The sequence below is a fragment of the Rattus norvegicus genome, chromosome 10 (assembly GCF_021556685.1).
Source record: "Rattus norvegicus strain SHRSP/BbbUtx chromosome 10, alternate assembly SHRSP_T2T, whole genome shotgun sequence".
NCBI classification, from domain to species: Eukaryota; Metazoa; Chordata; class Mammalia; order Rodentia; family Muridae; genus Rattus; species Rattus norvegicus.
In genome coordinates this window covers 104499414-104515777 of record NC_141543.1, presented here as the reverse complement: position 1 = coordinate 104515777, position 16364 = coordinate 104499414, and the positions used below count along the sequence as shown (strand labels likewise).

The 16364-nt window shown below is 51.0% G+C and overlaps 2 long non-coding RNA genes across 2 annotated transcripts in view; both read left to right on the top strand.

Moving 5' to 3' along the window:
* LOC102549836 (uncharacterized) overlaps positions 1-16364 on the top strand; it is a 156600-nt gene that overhangs the window by 32881 nt on the left and 107355 nt on the right. The window lies entirely within an intron of this gene.
* On the top strand, positions 3679-6726 carry LOC148003167 (uncharacterized). Its single transcript, XR_015632243.1, has 2 exons — positions 3679-3812; positions 6217-6726. It is a non-coding gene; the product is annotated as an uncharacterized LOC148003167 (long non-coding RNA).

Sequence of the window (16364 nt, the reverse complement as noted above, 5' to 3'; positions counted from 1 at the left end):
CTCAGTCCAAGGGACCCAGCCATGTGTTCCTGAGACTCAACGGCATAGGCTGCCCGGTGCCACAGCCACAAGCATGCATGTCTCCAGAGTACTTTGGGCTTAGGTACCATGAACTGCCATGGTGTGTGCCCCACATTTCGGAACTCTGATGCAAAAATGAGCAGGCTCAGAATGCTTCCCCGAAGACTGATCAAAACAATTGCAGGATAATCTTAAACTAAACAAAACAGCTTATTGAGATTAATCCCAGAGGCTCCTTTAAAACAGCCACTCAAAAGCACAGCAGAGATGTGCCCTTTCTTCACCCGTCCTGGCTCTCACCAGACACTGTACTGTCACCCCCCCAGAGCGGTCCACCATTACTCCATAGTGACACTACTACACCCACAACTGGTGAAGGGCATGCTGGGTAGGTGGGGTGGCCCCTGGGGTGTCCATGTTCCCAAGGGGTTTTACCTTGTAAGAGAGACAGGAAACTCAGTTGTGCTGCAGGGTTCAGATGGTGCTGCGATTGGGATGTGCACATCATGGAGGACTTCCAGGAGAAGGTGACATTTGCTTGGGGTTTCGAAGTTGACTGCCAATAAAACGGGGGTTCAGTTTCAGCTGGTGCAGCATGGTGTCATGCAGATAAGGGTGGGGAAGGGCAGGGTGATGGATGCTCTGTTTGGGGAGTTGGGGTGCTGTAGATGACGTTGGGGGCTTTTAAGGTAGATGAAGTGGGCAACAGGGTCTGATGGTCTCTCTCACCCTCTGTGAGCTTGAACTGCAAACCAGAGAGGGGGGGGTGGGGTGGGACCAAGCCAGGAAGTCGCAATATCTGAGATAATTGAAGTGGGGTCCACATGGGGACCCTTTACTGGAAAGGCTTATCAGAGGTCCAGGGGCCAGACTTGTACCCCATCAGGGCAGGGACGAGGGATGTTGGTGCTTTTACAGGGTCCGGGGAGATGGCTGGATCTACCTAGCAAGGAATCATTCCACAGGGCACAGATGGTAGGTAACTGAGAGCCCGGGACTGAGGGGTGGACCCAACTCAGGGCTGATGAGGGCTCAGCCATGGGGAGCCCTGCTCTGCACCGGCCTCCTTCTAAACCTTGGTGTTACACGTGTGGGTTCCTTCAGTCCCTCAGCTCTGTCCTGCTGAGTGATCCCAGTTGTATGGGAAGCCAGAGAGAGAGAGAGAGAGAGAGAGAGAGAGAGAGAGAGAGAGAGAGAGAGAGAGAGGCTCTCCTGTTGTGCACTGGCAGTTTAAGGAGCAGATGACTTGTGAGCATAGAGTGACCCCCAAAGGGAGAGGGAGCCAAGGAAATATTATGTTGTTGGTGCTTCCAGGGACAGCTGTTTCTGGGAGATGGCTCGGTGGGTGGATAAGATTCTTGGCTGTGGAGGCCTGAGGGCCCAGTTAGATCCTTAAGATCCTCAAAAGCCAAGGGCTGGGTTATGCTGGACTGTGCACTTGGCTGCTATAATCCCAGTACTGTGTAGGCAGAGACAGGACACACAACACACACACACACACACACACACACACATACACACACACACACACACACTCCAGCCTAGGAAAATGTGCGAGTTGCAGGTTTACTGAGCGACCCTTATCTCAACAACCAAGGCAGAGATCAGCAGGAGATGCTCAAAGTGGATTGTGTGTCCTCCATAGCCCCCCACCCCCACATGTACACACTCACACCATCAGTGTCCTGCAAATGTGCTTCTGCAAGTGTGAACCCCAGGGGATGGGGGGAGGGCAGTGAGAATGGTCCCTTTGTATTTGGCAGTGGGGTGTCATTGATTAACCTGAGTCCTGGTAGCTTCAAGGGGGAGCTGGGCAGGCTGACCTAAAAGTCAGTTGCAGAAGCCAGAGCAGTGGCCAGGGCCGGGAGGGGCCCATGCAGCTTCCTGGAGGCATAAGGTTGGTGTGGGAGTGAGGCTATAGAGAGCAGGGTGTACCCTGAATGTAAGGAGGCCTCAGCCGCTGTCCTGCACAGCCCCTCACCCCCAAACCTACCTAGGCATTTGTAGCCTGCTCTGGCCGTAAAGATGCCCCTCCCTCTAGAAAGATGTACGAGTCTCTGTCTGATAAAACCTGGAGGGAGAGGGGAATGGCATCTGGAAGCCAATGCTAGGATCCAGGCCTGGCTTTGCCCCTCTCCAGTGGGCAGCCAGGGGTACGGGGGTTTCATTCCTGGCTTCTGCCTTTCCTATAAAAAAGAAACCATAAAAGATTCCATCTCCTAAAGTCGTGGTGTGGGCTGGACCAGGTCCTGTGCGCGGAGGGCCTAGCACGAACACCGAGATCGTGTGTGCAGAGCTGGTTCTAGAACTGAGAGGACCCTGCTGCTCTGTCCCCTGTTTACACAGCGCCGCTCCTTCTCATGTCTGCAACTCTCTTTTCTGCTGGAAACCGTGGACGGAATATATTAAGTAGAAAATTTCAGAAATAAAAAATTTGTGAATGTTGGGTAATTTCTATTTAAAAAAAAAGCCCCACAATATATTGTTATAATTGTTCTGTCTGGTTAAGTTATTGATAATCTTTTAATTTGCCTTTCATACCAAATTCTATCAAAGTCACGAATGTGCAGGGAAGTCGTGTTAAGTAATGAAGCCTTCAGACAGACTCTGGTCTGAAACCCTCCTCTATTTTGCCAGGTATGTGTTTTTATTTTTGTGTTTTGAGTCTTTCTTGGTCTGTAATTTGTCTCCGAGGACCAGATCTGTCCCAGGAGGCACTTGGAATTGAATGCTGAGTTCCAGGAGGGAGTGTTAAAGCCTGTCAGGGCTGTGGGCAGCCTCCCACTCGGAACCTCCCACTCGGAGTCTCCCACTCTGTTCCTTCCCACGGCCTGGACTCGCAGCTGACTGTGGCTTGTCCTATCTGTGTTGCCCTATCTCCTGATAATGCAGGCAGGCCTACAGACCTGCTACTCAGGAGATATCCTCTCTGCCCCGTAGCTCTTGAGAAACCTGTAGGCTCTGAGCACATTGCTGGAGGAGAGGGAGGCCCCTGGGTTATGACCTCTCCCAGAGCTGGAACAGGATCCCGAACATCCTCCAGGGCAGATTTCAGGTCAGCCCTGGAGGTGTCGCATGCCTTGACAGATGGTGTCCCACTGTAGGCTCCTGCCCCAGGTCTTGGAATGAAGGCTTGGCAACCCTGTTTTCTCTTGGGACCGCTGAGGCTGGGAACCCTGGACATTGTCCCTGAGCCCGGTTCAGGCGCCTCGTGACCATTCGCAAATCAGCCACTTGATGGCGCTGTGGCTCCACCGTATGCCTGCTTTCGCCTCCGGCCCCTTTCGCCTCCGGCCCCGGCTGAGCTGCAGTGGTCATCCAGGCACCCGACTGTGCCCTGGCTGCTGGTGGCACGCAGCGCCTGACGCCTGCCCGTTCAGCTTGAACACAAATGCAGAGCTCAGAGCTAGTTTCTCCTGCAGCAAAGGAAGTTTGGGGTCTTGGTATTGTGTTCTGTGCTATGTCCTCACAGCTTCCCCAGCCGCTCATTAGACGCCCTAGTGTGCTTGAGAGCAGTTTAGAGCCATCTGCATCCTGACCTGGTGATCGCTGTCTTTGGGGCAGAAATGGTTGGCTAGTCTGAACTCTTGTCTGGAGTTTGTACCTGGCAGAGAAAGCTGGCTAAACACAGAATGAAGGAGGAGTAAGAGAAGGAGGGGGAAGAGGAGGACGGGGAGAAAAAGAAGTGGAGGGGAAGAGGAGGAAGGAGGAGAGATTGGAAACTCTTAGATGAGCTTTGCAGTCATTCTGTGTAAAACCCTGCAAAGGGCAAAGGAAAACAAAGAGCCTCGGTGAGTTTGCCCCCAGAAACATCTCTCCGAGGTCTATTCTGGGTCTACTCTGGTTGCACAAATGTGTGCCCCTTCCACCCCTGAGCAGGGTCACTTCATTCATTCTATTTACAGTGCCGCGTTCCACTCAAGGGTTTTCCTCATAAGCTGGTTTGCAGATGCTGTTTTAAGCAGGTCCATCTTTGGGGTTTCCTTGGGCAGAGGCAGGGGTTTGAGTCAGCCCGGTCTCACTGAAGCTGTGTCTTGGGGGGCATTTGGAAGAAATGGGGAGCTACGCTTCTGTTTGGAAGCGCTTTCATTTCACAGCTCCGCTTAAGACAAGCTGTTCTCAGGAAAACAGAGCCAGCCAGGTTCTGAGTTCAGGCCTCTCTGTTTGGGGCTCCTCTCCCAGAAGCCCCTCTGTATCTGTGAGATCAGAGCCTTTCCCAGCTGCCTGGGCCAGTGACTGAGAGGCAAGTCCCAGGGGTCACTGCCCCAGACCCTTGCCCCCCTGGAAGACCCTGGGACAAATGCAGAAGGCTGGTGGGTGTGTGGGGGATGGGGGCTAGGCTGCTCCTCCTAGATCAGCCTGCCCCTAGGGCCAGGCACAGTGTGGGGCCTGAGCTAGCCTTTCCGGCAGGGCGCAGCCTGTCCAGAGGCAGGGCTAAGGGAGGTTATGACCCCACCCCAGCTGGGGAGCACAGCGGGAGAGGAGGAACCTAGACAAGCTGTTCTAGCCCTGCAGCCTAACTCCCAGCTTCTCCTGGGCCAGAGGGCCTCCTGTAGCGGGGCAAAAGACAATTTATACTTTTATTCTTACGATATCCCGCGGCTCGCTCACCTGTGAGTGTATTACTTGGTGCCTCCTGAACGGAGGCTCAGGAGTTGTGTGGCTTCTCAAGAAAGAGAAGGGAGAAGAGAGGCAGGAACAGAAAGGACACCGCCATTAGTCCCTGCAGCACGTGGGCCGCGTGATAGCGCAGGAAAGCCTAGCGTGTCTGCTGTGTCCACAACGGCCCTGAGCTGCTCCGTGGGAATGTGGCTCTTCAAGTCACGCCACAGAGCTCTCGATCCTGGCTGCAGGGATCTCACAAAGACCCACTGTTCAGTTCTCTCATCAGTGAAATGGAATAAATCTCAGTTATAGGGCCTGTGTGAAGAACCACGGAGTTGATGGGCGGTCTCTTCCTTTCATTAGACTTCTGGAATCCATTTTGAGTTGATTTTTGTCTACCGGATGGACAATAGTTTCTTAAAAGGCCAGTCCAGTGGGTTTTTTTTTTTTTTTTTTTTTGTTCTTTTTTTCGGAGCTGGGGACCGAACCCAGGGCCTTGCGCTTCCTAGGCAAGCGCTCTACCAGGCACTGAGGAGGTCCTGACAGACAGTTCTCTGCCCTGATCGAGCAGATGCGACACCTGAGAGCCAGACTCTGAGCCCCTGCTCCATGGCCTCTATTGCCTTCCCTGCAGTACCCTACCTCCTGTGGTCTAAGTTGGAGCTTTGTGGCTTTCTCCTCTAGTCATGGGCTGTCCCTTCCTACTCGGACTGTGTAAGAAGCTACCCTGGAGGTTTGAATGGAGGACGTTCAGTGAAATTCATCAGTGAAACCTCAAAGTTTGGGGTATATGGCCTGCCTAGGTGATGTGCGTGTTGTGTGTGTGTGTGTGTGTGTGTGTGTGTGTGTGTGTGTGTGTGTTCAGAAGGCTTATTCTGGGAATTGGAAGCCAGGCATTAGATGGGCCAGGCAGAGGGTAGAGAATTTTCCTGGCAGGTGGAGCTGTGGGGAGAAGAGGCAGCCCCTAGGTTAGGCCAGGGCAACTGCGGGTCTGGGGTAACTTCTGGGGCATCCTGCCCACAGCCTTGTCTGCTGAGGCTCCCCAGAAGCCTTTCAAGAAGAAAAGGCCCTTTCATTGGAGAGGCTTCACAGGGCAATGCCTGAGGTGACACTTGGATGTGAATGAGCGTCTGCCAAAGTACCATCCATCAGGGGAACTGGAGTGACTCAGCCCCTTCCATTTGGGAAGGGTGAAGATGGTGTGGAGTGCCAGTGATAGGTAGTCTGTGAGACAAAGCAGCCATGCAGCCTGCAGCCCCGTGGTGGGACCCGCTTTGGAAACTTGGTGACAACATTTGCCCTCTTCTGGGTCAGGTGTCCACGGGGAGGGACTGTTTGGTAGACCTCTGTCAACTACAGCTGTCTGAGTCTCTCCACTGGATTTGCTAACTCAGGAGTGTCTTTTGCTCTGTCTAAGAAAGCATGGGAGAGTATGGTCTATTTTCTACTTTTGACTGTGAGCCTAGCCTCTAAAAGAGTCAGTCTCCATGGAAACAGGAGCCATTGAAGGCCAGGGCGTAGGCTAGTCAGTTGATCCCTGAATGTCTACTGGTACTGGTCTCCATCTTTCCTTTCTCCACCTTTCTCCAGGCCCAGGAGAAGAGATGGCGCCCACCGCCCCAAGCCCCCGTTTGCTCAGCTCTTCAGATAACTACAGCTATCCTTTTAGGAGCAAGTGGACCCAGAGGATGCCAGCATTTCCTCTCTGACGCATGCGCGGAGCTGAGCTGTGCACTGTGCGTGCTTCAGCGTCTCAAGGAAGCTCCTCCCATGTGCCTACCCATGAGGCCTTGGTATATCCTTGGGCGTGCCCTCCTGGGAACAGCCTGAATGTGGGTGGGGCCGGTAGTCTTAATAAACGTGTTTGGGGCCCGTCCGTGGTGAGAATAGCTCTCTGTGGAGAGCTGTGGAAGACTGTCCTTAGGGGACTTGAGGTCAGGACGCAATAAAATGACCGTCCATACCGATGTCCCCCTCAACTACCAGGATACAATCCAAGACCTCAGTGGACACTTGGAACTCTGAACAATATCGAATGGTATTCGTTCAGTATTCTTTCAGGACGCATGTACTTCTAATAAAGCGCGCTGTCTGGACGAGGCACGGTCTGAAATGGACATTAGTTTGGTATTAGAACAGTTACGGCAGTGCAGTGGTACGTACTGCCGAAGTTACACGGATGTGATCTCTCTCCAAAGAAAGGTCTTATTGAACTAGAGCGCCCCGTCTTCCATTGACGATCCGCCGTCTACATCTGTTGATGTGTGGCAAGGTGGAGTTGAGGTAGATGGCGTGGTGTGAGGTTGTGGTGAGGCGTTACTCTTCTGCCGATGTATAATGAGGAAGAGGCTCCTGCAGCCAGGGTGACACTGTAGGTTGCGTGACTGAAACCCTGGGATTCGAATCCACAGCTAACGGGGCCAGATGTAGTAATTTCCACCCACTAACCACATATGATGCCTGGTGGTGTTCTAAACAGGCTCTTCGGTGGTGATGGCCTGGCTGTGGTCTGCCGCCTCCCTGAGCTGGTCAATGCCCATTTCGTGTGGCATCTTAGATCTAACTGTGTAAAATCTCACACCCAAACGTGAGGTTGACACACAGGCGTGTCTCAACTAAACAGCCAGGGTTGCTCTTTTTCTCACCGAGTTCTCAATTGCTGAAGACCTTCTGGGCTGACACAGAGGCCCACTGCTGAGACCTGGAGGATCCACAGAGGCCCCTGGGACAGGCTTGGAAGTGCATGGCTCAGCTCCTCACCCCAGACAGACCATTCCTGTGGAACTTTTGTACCATACTTCTCAAAGTGTCATCATGGTCTGGGGCCATGTGGGATTTTGGGGCGCACTCTGGACGGAAGAGAGCATTGCCACCGAGTGTTTGATATGTTTGGAAACAAGCAATCCCAGAGGGTGCTGTGGTCAACCCTCTCAGATACACTTGACCTCCTGGAAACACGTCTAAGGTGGCTATGTGATATATGACAGCAGACAGCTCGCTTGTCTACATCTCTCTGGGCCTAGCAAACTAGCCCCTGCCCACAGTTTGCACATTGTCAGCCCTCTGCCTTGCCCATGTGGGTCATCTTTAACTAGCTGGGGTCACAGCTGGGAACCCTTTCTTCTCAGGGATGGACAGAGACCATAGCAAACTTCCTGGGATTGGTACTTGAGCCTCTTGGAGAATCTATCACAGCCTGTAGCCTGCCTTCTCCGGAGGCCCCATCAACCAATCGGCACACAGCAGGGGGAGGTACTGGGGAATATGACCAATCATACTCTAAACGAAACGTCCCTTGGACTTCATGGCCCTTCAGCAGTGGGGATTATTTAATGGTCTTCCTACCCCGCCCCTTGCCAGGACAGTGTGCCAACGTGTGCCTATTTTGGTGAGCATAGTGTGACCCTGTATCGCACTTCTAGAAATCCGACATCAAGTTTCACGGCGGGCTCTGGAGGGCTTGGTATCAATAGCTTAAACAAAACTCTTCGAACTGAACTGGTGTCCAGTAGGGAGCCCTTTGGAAGCCCCTAGCCTGTGATTTTTGTGTTCCTGGGCAGCTCTTCAGATACCTGTCTCTCTCCCTGAGAAGGAAGAAAGGGTTGTGAGACCTTGCTGGTCAGTAGCCACCCAATGGTTCCTTAAGTCCCCTCTGATAGGAGGAAGAACGTCTTAAGCCTTGCTGAAGACAGGGGACTATGGGATGGAGAGTTAGGGAGAACTCCTTTGAAAGCTTAGCTGGAGGCCCTGGGGACCCTGGAAGAGAAAGACACAAGGTTTTGATGTGACTTAAGGGTGTGGCCTCTTGCCACCTGTGATCCCCCCACCCCCACCCCCACGCCAGCCCTGCTTAGATCACATGACTTGTTTACATGGCTGTTGGTGCTGGTTTTGACTTACCGGCTTCTGTCACATTTATTTCTCTTTCCACACTGACAGTGTTTTTTTTTTTTTGTTTTTTGTTTTTTTTTTTTTTTTTTTACTGTTCAGAACCTGCCTCTCCTCACCTGTAAAATGGGGAGGAGCCCTACAAGTGGGCATGTGCACAGTACACGGGCACAGACCCAGGAAGTGGGGGGTCAGACCAATAGCAACTCCCATCTTTCTGCTTACCAACCTCACTGATCCCCTCCTGCCCCTCCTTAGGGTTTACCTGTATTCTTTCCGTAGCCTCCGTCATGATAAAATAAGAACTTCAGGTTGGTGATTGCCAGGGGAAATGACACCACTGCCATCCCCGTGAAGCTGGGGGTTTTGTTTTGAACACATCTTTGCACACATTTCATTTCATGGCTTGTAGTTGTCTTGTGATGTTTGAAGCTTGACTTTGGATACACAGACGCATCGTCGAGAACCAGCGTGCTTTGCTCTCCCAGCAGTTGTTGTAAACACCGACTTTTATCCCGTCTATGTTCTTCCATGGGCTGAATTGGGTCAATAATCCTTGGAAGCATAGAACTATTTGCCCAGGCATTTGTGGAAGACACTTTTGTTAAGGGGAGGCCAGAGAAGAGAGAAGGCGGTGGTATCCAGTGAAAATGCAAGAGCTGTTTCCCCCCTAAGTCTGCTTTTAAAGTAGAAATACCCCTAGTGTGCTACACTGAAGTGAGCTAACTAACCGTACCTTGGAAGTGTGGAGTCGGCCTGAACATGTCTTGGCAGCTTAGACATTGCTTGGCTGCATCTTTATTGATTTTTGTTTCAAATTCCCAGGAATTTTGCATTCTGTTTCACCCTGAGATGGCAGCATATCCAGCTGAGCCTCCACTGTGGCCTAGCTATTCCTTAGGAAGGCAGACGGAGAACATTCCCTCTCAGGCTGCCTTTCTTTCTGAACTCGTGGGTTTCAGCCTGAGCCCTGGCACCCAGAGGACATGCTCTGGTTCCTCCCGTTGGCTTCTGTGCTTGGCCAGCATTTTCCCACCGATTGGAAAATTCCTGGGCCACAGAGGAGGCAACATTATTGCAGATCTGTTCTTCTATCATGAGCCCCAGATGTCCCTGCACGCAGGGGTGGGAGGAGAGGACTTGGGGTTCTTTTGTAAAGACAGAGATGGGAGTGACAGGGAAGGGAGGGGCCTGGAGCCCATGTCCTGGCCATATCTGGAGAATAGAAACAAATGGGTAGAGAGATAGTGGCTTGAAGCATTGTAGCAACTGCACTCTTCTTTTTCGTTTTTCCTTGTGTAATCTCTTTTGGCTCTTTGGGAGGTAATCTTGTAAAGTACAGAGATGACCTGACCTGCCTTTTCCTGGCCTAGGCCATTGCCTCTTGGTCCTTGGCCACCAAGGAACTATTCTCTGTCCCCATAGCCTCCCCTGGGGCTTATCTGAACACGTCCCAGGACCCTTCTAGTAGTTAACTGATCTGTAAGTCGTGTAGACAGAAGCCAATTGCTAAAAGAACAAGGAGACTAGGGATGGGGTGCTTTTCACCCTGCCAGAGGCAGACTACTCTGAGAAACTAGAGTTTTTATTAGATAGGAAAATTAATGTATGTGGCTGTTTTGCCTGAATGTATTTCTATGCTCATGTCGTGTGCATACAGTGGCCAGAAGAGGGCGCTGGATTCCCTGGAACTGGAGTAAAAGATTTTGGTGAGCCAGCATGTGGGAGCTGGGAACTGAACCCAGGTCTTCTGCAAGAGCACTATTACTATTGTTGTCGCTATTGTTAAATTATTTATTTTACATTTTGAGAGAAGGTCTTGTCCAGTTTGTCAACCCTTTACTTCTTGACCCTCCTGTCTCAGCTTCCCGAGCCTCCAAGTGTCTGGGGTTACAGACCTGCACTACCAGACTCAGTCAGTGGGGTAGCAGTAGGGTGGGTGACACCAGACTTAGAGATTAAATAGGCTCTAAGTACTCTCCCCCCTTTTCCAAATTGTTAGGTTAGCCAAGAGCCAAGGGTGTGAGCACTCAGGGTTTGTACTGTGCACGGTTGTGCCTGCCTTCAAGAATGGATTCGACTGGCAGACTCTTTAGAGTGAGTTTAAAACTGAAAAGCTGAAAACTAATAGGTTCTCTCAGGGTCTGTGAGCGATTGGACTTATCCTTAATGCAGTCTGTGTGCCTATGACTAAATCTTGTGTGTGTGTGTGTGTGTGTGTGTGTGTGTATGTGTGTGCATGTGTGTGTGTGTTTGTATGCCTGTGTGTATGTGTGTGCATGTGTGTATGTTTGTGCATGTGTGTGTATGAGTGTGTGTGTGCCTGTGTGTGTATGTGTGTGTGTCTGTGTGTGCATGTGTGTGTATGAGTGTGTGTGTGCCTGTGTGTGTATGTGTGTGTGTCTGTGTGTGCATGTGTGTATGTTTGTGCCTGTATGTGTGTGCCTGTGTGTGTATGTGTGTGTGTGTGTCTGTGTGTGCATGTGTGTATGTTTGTGCCTGTATGTGTGTGCCTGTGTGTGTATGAGTGTGTGCCTGTGTGTGTATGTGTGTGCATGTGTGTGCACATGTGTGCATGTGTGTGTGCAATGTGTGTGTGCATGTGTGTGTATGTGCATGTGTGTGTGCATGTGTGTGGATGCCCTCACACAGATATATGCCGGACTCTACATAAAAAGCATGAGTGAATGCCTGAGGCAGGAATACAAGCATTTTATTTTGTTCTGCAAATGAGGCATGCAGGGAGACAGAGAAGCTCCCAGAAGGGACTGGCAGAAGCAGCCAAGCTCCCTGGGTTTCGGTGTCCAGTCGTCCTGTGGTTAGAGGGGAGTCAGGTCGTTAGGCCTGGTGACAGACCACTCCTCACCTGGGCTCCACTGGGGCCCCTTGCTCTAACCTTCAGGATGACTCACGACTCAGTGCTCCACGGAGCTCGATGGAGAACCTAAGGCAACTGTCCTGTCAGTCTTCCCATGTATTTCCTATGACTGACTCTTGGACTTCTCTACAGCCACCAGAAGACTCTGTGTGTGTGTGTGTGTGTGTGTGTGTGTGTGTGTGTGCGCACACGTGCGTGCATATGTGTGTGAGGGTATGTATGTGTGTGTGTGCATGGGTGCATGCGTGTCTGGGTGTGTGCATGTGTGCATGTGTGTGTGCATGCGTGTATGTGTGTGTGTATGTATGAGCACAGGCATGTGCTGGTCTACACATGTATGTACATGCATGTGGGGGGGTGTAGAGAAGAAGACATAAGCATTGGTTGGATGCCTCCTATGTCCTGGACCCTGAGCTAAATTCCACAACCTCAGTTACTACCCCAGGCAAGGCATATTATACCCAATTTATAAGTAGGGAGCATTTAGGTAGAAACAGAGCCAGATGACAGGCTCAGGCTGACACATTGTGAAGCTGATATTCACTAGTCCTCTGCATTGGTTATTTTTCTCATGGCTGTGACCAAAATACCTGTTGGGAACAGCTTATTTTGCTCACAATTGGGAGGATACAGTGTATCACCCCTGGGAAGGCATGACAGCCGTGATGGATGTGGTCCGCCATGCTGCCGGGATCTTGCAACTGCTCACATCACGGTGGCAGATCAGAAGCAGAGGGCTCAGGCTGGGAGCAGGTTATCACCCTCAGTGTCAGCTTTTAGTGCCCTGTCCCGGGAGGGACATGCCACATTGAAACCGTAGCACCATTTTTCATATGGGTTGGATAGGTGCCTACTAAATGGTATCGGATGGAAGATTCTAGACAGATCTAAGCACATATGCATACTTGGTCCTCAAGGTGCTTACGGTCTAGTTAGTAGTTCTGTGCTCTTAGGTAAGTTATTTAAGCCCTGAGTCTTGGTTTCTTCCTCCGTAAGATGGGGATTTGACATAGAACCCATACAGTTATGGGCATCGGAGGAGTTAATGCCAAAGTGCTTGGTGGTGGCTGGTACTTGGTGTGCCCTAGGCTGTAGTAGCCAGCGGTGAAGCAGTCTTTGTGATCACATGGGCATCACTAAATGAGCCAGAAATCAGCCTGAGCCTGTGTGGCCCTGAGGAAGCTAAGCCTACAGGGAGTGGGGTCATCAGCTGCTGGGGTGGCTAATATGGGCTCAGTCAAATTTTCGAGGGGGAGAAGGATGACTTGGGGCAGTTATAGAGTAGGGGACAACACAGAGAAGCTATAAGGAGATGGCCCCTCATGGAGAGGGCCTGGTTGTGGATTCTGAGAGAGCAGACATCCTGAGGGACTTGTGGGGCCATTGGCTGAGAAGACGGCTTCTCTCTGAGTTGCTGGGGAAATGCCAGATGCAGAGAACAGAGGAAGACTTGGCTGCAGCATGGGGGCGCGTACGGGGGAGGTGGGGCAGGCAGAAGAAAGTCTCTAGGCCGAAGGAGTATAGAATGACTGCCCGGCTTTGAGCTCTCGGTGGTGGCCTGCATGTTAGGAAGGTCAGTGAAACACAAGCAGAACATTCTAGAAGCATTAGGGACACTCCCTGTACTGTGTTGAACCTGATGCTCTCCGTGGGGCTGGGGTAGAGAGAAGGCAACAAGGAGGCCACAGCCCGGTTACAAATTCAGTGTGTGTCAAGGACACACCAGTCACACCCGGAGTTGTTCAGTCTAGTGGGTCCCATGCCAGCGCCTGTGTAGCCCATGGTCTCCAGGTCGCACGTCTGGCTCTCTGCTGTCTGCTTATTCATGCGCCAACTCCAAGCCTCAGCCCAGACCGACTCAGCCAATGGGAGCCAGGCCTGGGAAGCTGTATCAGACACAGGTTCATAGTGACCTGAGGCAGAGTGGCCACACAAGGATGGTGACTAGGTAAATAAGAGTCCGGTTTCTCAGAAGCCATAGTAGCAAGACCCATAGGAACTAGAGGGCAGGGGCAGCTCCTAGTGGACAAGACCAGCACATAGCTTTCTTGTTGTGCAGGAAGGGCTTGGGCACTGTAGAAACCTATGTGGAGGGCCGATTGCCTCCCTCACGTCTTCTGTAGTTGTTAAAGGGATGGTCAGTGCTATGGATGGCTTCAGTGCTCCTTGTTATCTCCACTTTCTGTGTGGAAGCCTAGTGTCCAGTTTGACGATTTTGAGAGGGGGGATGAGTGGGCCATGAGTGGAACCTTCCCGAAGGGGATTAATACTCAAATAAGACTATGTAGGGCTGGGAGATGGCTCGGTGGGTGAGGTGCTTGCGCTGCAACCCTGAAGACCCAAGATCAGACCCCTACCCCCCAGGTAAGTCCAAGGAGCAGGACTTATATCTGAAACCCCAAGCACTTGGAGGTGGAGAGGAGACAGGCGGATCCTGCGGCCTCACTGGCCTGAAATGTAGTCAGCCAATGAGCTCTAGGCTCTTTGAGAGACTCTGTTTCAAGAAATAAGGCAGATGGCACCTGATGTTCACTCCTGGCTTCTACACACACACACACACACACACACACACACACACACACACACACACAGATACTCACACACATACACACTCATACACATTTTCACATACACACAGAGATATATTCACACACATAACATACTTACACACACTCTCTCACACAAATACACACTCTCTCACAAATACACATACTCTTACACATACACACATATTCACACACACAGAGATATACTCACACATACACAGTCTCACACATGCACTCACACACAGATATGCTCACACATACATACACAAATGCACACACTCTTACACATATACACACTCACATACATACACCCTCACATACATACATTCACACACACACACACCCATACAGCACACACATACATACACAAGTGTATTTGGAGTTGGGAACATAGTACCCCAAGGTGCCCTGGAAGTCACTGTGTGTAAGAGCTAGTTGTACTAGGATGGTCATTTCCTGACTATCACATGTTGGGTCACTTGGGCAAGAGCTGCAGAAATGACATTCTGCCATGCTGAGACTCTTTTTTACCTTATGGGAGGCTTGTGCTTCTCTGGGGCAGCCTGTGACTCAGTTTGAGGTTAATCTTCAGTTACACTGCCTGTTACAGCTGTCTTGTAAAACCCATCCAACTGAGAAATGGACTGCCTTCTTCCCCTCCCTCTTCCCTTCTCTTTCCTCTCTCCTCGTCCCTCTTTCCTCCCCTCCCTTCCCTACTCCTTCCCTCTCATTCCCTTCCCTCCCCTTGTATCCCCTTCCCTCCCTTTCCGGTCCTATTCATTTCTCACCAGTGCCCACCCCCCCCACCGCCCCCCTGTGCATCTTCTCTTTCCTCTCTTTTTCTCCTCTTTTCTGCTTCCAGGGATTGAATCTAGGGCCTTCTACATGCTGGGCTGACCCCGCCCCCAACCTTTTTTTACTCCGTTACATTCTTCTATGAGCTCTTGTTAAATTGTTCAGGGTAGCCTGGGACTCTTCTGTGGCCCAGGCAGGCCTTGAACTTGCATCTCTGGCCTCAGCTCCTGGGATTTCAAGCCTGTACCACCAGGCTCAGCTTGGATGGCATATCCACGACTTCTCTTCAGGTGTGTTCTGGTGGAGGGGACTTGGGTCTGAGTGAGTGACCTGTTGACTGAGACCCTTGTCAGAAAAATACCTTACATTAGTTGGGCATAAAATAGAGCTGTAGTGATTTAAAAAAAAAATCCACGTATGTGTGTAAGCTCACCGTTAGAAGAACAAACCGTAGGAAGGGTGCCCCAGTGTCTTACTTGTGTACCTCCACATAGCAGCCATCAAAGCCAAGACAGACTCGAGTGTTTCCAGGACCGTGGAAGTGAGCTGTCTCCTATGTCCCAGTCAACATTTCTCTCTGGCTCCTCCGAGGAAGCCACTGTCTAGTGCCTCAATGTTGCAGGAAGGCAGGGTGAGTCTCACAGTTCTGTGGTTCACACATACAAGCCCAGGTAGCAAACCAAGAGGAAATACCTTCTTGCTGAGGCCTTCCTAGGTTTGGCTTAGGTGAAAATGCACTTAGGTGGATCCTAAGGCTTTCAAGTGCTGAAATGCTCCAATACCATTATGCATTTGTTGGTCTTTATCTGGCCACGTAGCCCTAGGCTTTCTTCTCTACTTATCTGACAAACCATAAATTTTATTTCCTCTGAGGACAAAACCAACCTTGGAACTCATTTACAGCCCTCGGTTTAGAAGCCTACTGCCCTTCCATCCTGTGAAATGTATTTTCTTATTCTGAAAAGGGCTGAGATGTGTGTTTCCTTGCTTGCCTACCCAGCAGGAGAGAGGATGCCCAGAAACCTACCTCCATCCTGCCCTGGAAGCCAGGACTCATGCTAGAATTCTCTCTGCTGGTGGCCCTGGCACGGGAGGCTTGCTCTCACCTTGCCTTTAAGGTTTTAAGGTTTCTTCTTTCTTGGTTGGTTGTATGTGTGTGTGTGTGTGTGTGTGTGTGTGTGTGTGTGTGTTCTCTGACTCCCTCCTTCCTGCAGTGTCTGCCCGTAGGTTTGGGGGTATCAAATATGGTTCTCTTTGGTTCCTGTTTCCTGCTGCTGCCCAGGCTGATGAGGTAATTGAACTCACTGTCAAGAAAAAGGCCACAGAATGTGGTAGAGGCTCCCCGGAATACTTAAAGCCCTTTGCGTCAACCTCTGGGCTTTGTGTATGTGTGCTGGAATGAGAGGCCCCCACCATTTCAAAATGATGTCTGGTAAAGAAGTCTCCTTCCTGGTGCTTGCTGGGTTGTGGAGAAGGCAGTTTAAGACGGGACGCATCAGGGATATGGCTCAACCAGTTATGTACTCGTCTTGCAAACACAAGGACTTGATAGGTAACCAATCTATGATTCTTATATATTGAACAAAAATCAGAGAAGTGGGCATGCACTTCCAATCCCAGTGCTGGGGAGG